This window comes from Vigna unguiculata, chromosome 10 (assembly GCF_037176805.1).
Source record: "Vigna unguiculata cultivar grain cowpea cultivar isolate G323 ecotype 2 chromosome 10, ASM3717680v1, whole genome shotgun sequence".
Classification (NCBI taxonomy): Eukaryota; Viridiplantae; Streptophyta; class Magnoliopsida; order Fabales; family Fabaceae; genus Vigna; species Vigna unguiculata.
In genome coordinates, this window is record NC_140801.1 from 12,008,145 (window position 1) to 12,014,144 (window position 6,000).

Sequence of the window (6,000 nt, forward strand, 5' to 3'; positions counted from 1 at the left end):
GTTTAGGAAAAAAAAAGACTTACTATCGAGATGAGAAAAGTAATATATATTTTTTATTAATGATTAATCTTAAAATAAATAACTTGGCAGGTTTGTGAAAAAGTTGAGACTTAAGAACGAAAAAGAGATACAAGTCTACTATCGAGTTTATTTTCTTAATAACCAGAACCGGGGTTTTTTGTTTTAATTCATTCGTTTTATATATTTATCTTTAATAGTGTTTTATATATTATCATTTTTTATTTCATATAAAAATATATAGACATGTCAATTAGAAAATTTGAATCAAGCTATTCAAAAAAGAAGAATTGAGGCTTTAATTGCATAACAAAAAGGAGCTCTGAAAAGAACAAATGTCTTGAGTATTACGATGTATAGATATTTCATTTTTGAAAGAAAAATACTTAAATCTTGAAAAATCTTAAAACATGATAATTTGTTGGATATTGATGAATTTGATTTAATTTCATAATTAAATATCTTAAGGGAAATTAATTATAGGTTTGAAAAATGATAAACCAATTGAAATTCTTAATTATATAAAAAGAATATTTTTTTTTCCAAATACATATATAGCTTATAGAATAATGTTAACCTTTATAGTGTTAGTTGTTTCAGGCAAAAGGAGTTTCTCAACATTAAAGACAATAAAAATTTATTTAAGATCAACAATGTCTCAAGAAAGATTAAACGAATTAATCTTATTATATATTGAGAAATAAATGTTCAATGAAATTACTTATGAGAATTTAATAAATAATTTTGTATAAAAAAAAGCTCGAAAAATAAATTTTAAATAAAAGGCCTCAATTTTTAAGTTTGTTTTAGGCCTCCCAAACTGTTGAGCCACCCTTGAATCGGAGTTAATAAGTGTATCAAAACTTTTTAAATATTTAGCAAAGTTGTGTATGATAGAATAATTATAGTCTCAAACTTTTAATGTCATCAGAAAACTTTCTTAAATCTTACTATTTTTATAACTATCATTCTTTTTTAGGACATATTTTATAACATGAAATTTACGCTATGCATTTTTTTATAGGTTAAAATACTCCTTTGGTCCATGTTTTTGTTGAAAAATCTCAAATAGGTCCTAAGATTTTTTTTAGTCTCAATTAGGTCCATATTTTTGAAAATGTGTAACAATTAGGCCCATTTCGTTAGTATAGAGTTAACGGTGTTAAAGATGTGCCACGTGTCAGCTCCACTTTTTTTGAATTTTTTTGAAATTTTTTAAAAAAAATTTAATTTTTTTTTAAATTTTTTTTTGAATTTTTTGAATTTTTTTTTTGAAAATTATTCATGCCACGTGTCACGTCAGTATTGTGCCACGTGTCAAGTCAGTAAGGTGACACATGTCAAATCATTGTCTGAATCTCAATTTGGTCCATATATTTGTTATTTTTATTACATTTCAGTCCATTTTTTAAAATATTTTTAAATATATTTATTTTAACTTTTTACAAAATTATTTTAAAATTTTATATTTAAATTTATAAAATTATTAATTTTAAACCAATTCTAACATTTGTATATAAATTATTTAAAACAATTTTGTAATAAGTTAAAATAAATATTTTAAAATTTTAAAACAAAATATAAAATAAACTTAATATTATTAAAATGTTTAATAAAAATATCATTATAAAATTTATATAAAAGTTAAATTTGATCTCAATTTAGAAATGATGAAATTGAAAATTAAAAAAAAATGAACTGAAATATAATTAAAATAACAAATATATGGACAAAATTGAGATTCAAACAATGACTTGACACGTGTCACCTTACTGACTTGACACGTGGCACAATATTGATGTGACACGTGACATGAATAATTTTCAAAAAAAAATTACAAAAATTAAAAAAAAAATAAAAAAAAATTCAAAAAAATTCAAAAAAATTAAAAAATTCAAAAAAATGAGAAGCTGACACGTGGCATATCCTTAACACCGTTAACTCTATACTAACGGAATGGGCCTAATTGTTACACATTTTCAAAAATATGGACCTAATTGAGACTAAAAAAAATCTTAGGACCTATTTAAGATTTTTCAACAAAAACATGGATGAAGGGAGTATTTTAACCTTTTTTTATACTAGTTCGTAGTTCGTTTATAAATGTAAATTATGTCGAGTTCTTTATCGACTTATTAAGTTCTACTAGAATGACTAATGCTACAATATTATAAAAAAAGAATTACTTAGAACTCACTCACTTACCGGTACAAAAAATACGTTTTACATCGGTTATTTACTTCTTATTACATCAATTTTGAATCCGACTATATTAACAATATAATAAGTTTTACATTTTTTCACTTCGGTTCTACAATAATCGATTCTACAATAATCGATGTAACATATTGTATTAGAGAAAAAAAAAATTACACATATACATCAATCGTTCCTACTAGCAATCTTGACCAAAAAGAATAATAGCATCTGTAATATCTACTTTTACAAAACAAGGCATTTTTGTCAACTACAATATATGATCTTTACAATTGGCACTTAATAAAAAAATATACATACTAAATGAATTAAACATAACAGAACTCTAACCTTGAGCCAAGATCAATATAACCAAATATTCTCAACATAAATTCATAGTTAAGCGCTTACAAAAGGGAGTACTTTAGCACAAGATAAGATTTAAATTTTAATACATTAATCTCATTAACAACTCTCATGTTTTATGATGAACAACAATCCTTATGGCAAACCAACACTAGCGATGAACGGAACAACAATAGTAATAGTGGAGTAGAAGCGACGATGAAAGTAGCAGATTTGATGACAAAGCAGAGCAGATCCAGCGACGACGACAAGTAGAGTAGATCCAGCGACGATGACAGGCGGAGCAAATCTAGCAGCGGCAACGACAAAATCCAAGAAACATACGACCACCAGGAAGATTTGCTATCCGCTTAGATGAATTATTGTGTGACTATGGTAAATTCCAAAAACTACACTTACCATGCTCACACGTGCTTGTTGCATGAAAATATGCACACCACGATTTTGAAAAGTACATCACACCTATGTATAGATTGCACCAAGTGTCTCAAGTATACGAAAGTTTGTTTGGTGAACTAAGAAATGAAGATTATTGGCCTCCTTACACCGGCTGAAAACTACGTCCAAATCCACAAATGAAAAGAACATCAAAGGGTTGACCTAAGTCAAGTAGGATAAGAACAGAGATGGATGTAAAGGAACAACATGATTGACCCAAAAAATGTTCATACTACCAAACACCAAGACACACCAAAAGAACATGTCTGAACAATGCTGGGGCATCCACCTCTCACTTGTTGATTATCTTTCATTTAGCAAAGTGTGTTCCATGTACCATTACTTAATGTATTTAATGCATGCATGTTCATTTCTTTGTATTCATCTTCAACTTATACTTTATCATTTTTTTGTTAAAATAAACTTTTTTTTAAAAAAAATTATACTTTCTCTATTTTAATTTTTTTGTTTTTAAATTCTATTAAAAATTTCTATATTTTTCTATATTTAAAATATCTATAAATATTTATATGGTCCAAACCAAGTACATCAAACACGGTGTGTATAATTTTCAAAGTTTTTTATTACTTGTACAAAAAGTCGTTCTCAGTTCCCCACTTATTTGCACAGGACTTACCACATATGTGTGACATGTGCTATGGGATTTATTTGAGACTGTAGGCGAGGCAATTCAATAATTTGGGTTCATAAGCATTTCAATGTAATTACTATGGTTCATACTAAGTACATCAAACATGGTGTCTGTAACATTCTGAGTTTTTAAAAACTTGTACAAAAAGTTCTTCCCAGCTCCCCACTTATTTGCGCAAGGCTTACCATATATGGGTGAAGGGTGGTATGTCATTGATTTGGGACAATAGACAAGACAATTCAATAGTTTGGATTCATAAGCACTTCAATGTAATTACTATGGTCCATACCAAGTACATCAAACATGGTATGTGTAATTTTCCAAGTTTTTGAAAACTTGTACAAAAAGTCTTTCTCAACTTACCACGTATTTGCACAAGACTTACCACATATGTGTAACAGGTATTGTGGCATTGTTTTGAGACAAAAGGCAAGGCAATTCATTTGTTTGGGTTCATAAGCACTTCAATATAATTACTATAGTTCATACCAAGTACATCTATTCTATATCGAAAATTTGTATAAAAATTAATTTTTGTACTATATATTTTAAAATATTTATTTTTGTTCTATATATATTTTTATAAATAAATCTAAATGTTTTACGTATTCATATACCTCATTTTTAACTTTACTTTAATTATCTTTTCAAATGATTTCACCTACAATCATATAATTATTTAATTTTATTCTTCTAACTAATTACATATAAAATTTTATTACATACATTACTTTAATAAAATAAATATACATCTCTCAAATTTAATTTTACATAATGTAAGACCCAGTTTTTCTATCCTAACATTTTAAGGACTACCTTACAACTGTTGGGCCTAAAGGTTGGCCCAAAGGATAAAATCATTCCTAATTGCCCTAACTCACACTTTCCACTCATTTCAGAGAACCTAGAACTACAGCCGTCAACCTCTCTGCTAGGGTTTGCTTCCACTGTTACGTTGGCTAAGAGGACTCGTTGCTCCACGTAAGTATTCCTTTCTAAGTAATGCTGGTTCCCCTTTAATCATCTTTCGTATTCCCAGTTAGGATCCTCTGTTAACCTCATCTACTGGTTCTGTTCACCTTTATTTCAGCCCTGTAGTTCATCCCTAGAGCTGTTGTGCTCATAGTCATGTCGTTAGGGTCCTTACTGAACTTTTTCCAAGTACGGGGAAGTTAGAGTTTTGGGTCTTGAATGATTTTCTGGATGATTTAGAGTTTGTTGGGTGTTGTATGAACTATATGATTGTGATGAATCTGTGAACGACCTTGTACTGTTATTTGGGTGTGAGCATATGACTATTGCAGGAGAAACATTGGCGAGATCTGTTACTCTCGCCCAGGCGAGAGTAACTCGCCCAAGTGAGACTTGTAGGAGCAAGCTAGGAGTTTCGCGAACCCTCGCTCAAGCGGAGAGCTCTGGTTTTGAGTGAGGCACTGTCTCACTCAGGCGAGAGTCACTCGCCTAAGCGAGGAGGAGTGAAAGCTTTGGTATGCTACTGTGGTTTAGCCCAAGCGAGGGACCTAAGTTTTGGGCGAGGGTTGTCTCGCTCAGGCGAGGCAGGGCTCGCCTAAGCGAGCCTGCGAGAACTCCCAGCACCTGTCGTGATCTCGCCTAAGTGAGGGTCTACTGCCTAAGCGAGAGCACCTCTCTCGCTTGAGCGAGGGCTCTTGGCTTGAGCGAGATCTGCTGCAGGTTGGATGGTTTTCTTCAATTAGTAATTGGATTGTTGGTTTATGATGTATTTTGTATGAGGTATGAAATCTGTGAAATGAAATGCATGGTATGTTCTGTATTATAAATTGAATAGATGTGATTGAGGGATCTTGGCATGCAAAATTAATGAGTGGTTTGGAAATCAAAAAGGCATGGTATTGGTATGAGGTGAGGCCCTATATTCATGGAGGGGTAATAACCAGTGGTATGGATTCAACATGTGATACGAATGAGGATTGATTTTGAGAGGTTGGTATGAAAGCATAAGCATGATTAGTGTTCTCTTATTGTTGAATTATGATTGGTCCGTGTCAGTGTGTAATTCCTTGGAGTCTCTAGGTGAGACTTCCGGGGTCGTGCTTCAGTGGTCGGGACGTAATTCCATGGCCCATATTAGTGGGTGTTCATGGTGGTGCCCCATCTATATGGTCTGGTAAGGATTCAAGGTAAGGTTGCATCCTGACACTATAAGGAGTCAGTTAGTTTCACTTAGAGCGGACTAACTCCTGTGGTGAGAGTACCAGGAGGCCTGTAATTCATTAAGGGCTAACCTTGTGGTGAGGGAAATTGATTCATGGTAACACTTGTAACACATAGCTCGGGGGTGAGCATAGGTA